This window comes from Eimeria mitis, genomic scaffold (genome assembly GCF_000499745.2).
Source record: "Eimeria mitis Houghton genomic scaffold, Emh_scaff8348, whole genome shotgun sequence".
NCBI lineage: Eukaryota > Apicomplexa > Conoidasida > Eucoccidiorida > Eimeriidae > Eimeria > Eimeria mitis.
In genome coordinates, this window is record NW_013576139.1 from 229 (window position 1) to 880 (window position 652).

The following is a 652-nucleotide window of genomic DNA, read 5'->3' on the forward strand; positions in this document are numbered from 1 at the left end:
ATGAAACATGAAATCATGAATCATGAAACCATGAAACATGAATCAGAAACCATGAAACATGAAACATGAAACATGAAACATGAATCATGAATCATGAAACATGAATCATGAATCCATGAAACATGAAACATGAATCATGAAACATGAAACATAAATTATAAATCATGAAACTATGAAACCATGAAACAGAAACCATGAAACATGAAACAATGAAACCATGAAACATGGATCATGAAACCATGGAACATGAAACACAAATCATGAAACTATAAAACCATGAATCAGAAACCATGAAACATGAAACATAAATCATGAAACCATGAAACTATGAAACCATGAAACATGAAACCATGAAACCATGAAACATGAAACTATGAAACATGAAACCAAGAAACATGAAACATAAATTATAAACAATGAAACATGAAAAAATAATTATAGAATTTGAAATCATGAAACCATGAAACATGAAACATGAAACATGAAACATGAATCCTTTACAATTTTTCATATATAACGAATCACTTCTTATCCTTATTAATTATATATTATTCATAATATATTATAATAATATATCTTTTATTTATTTTATTTTATTTTATTTTATTTTTTTATATATATACCTGTGCTGCAGTCTGCTGCACATGGGCGA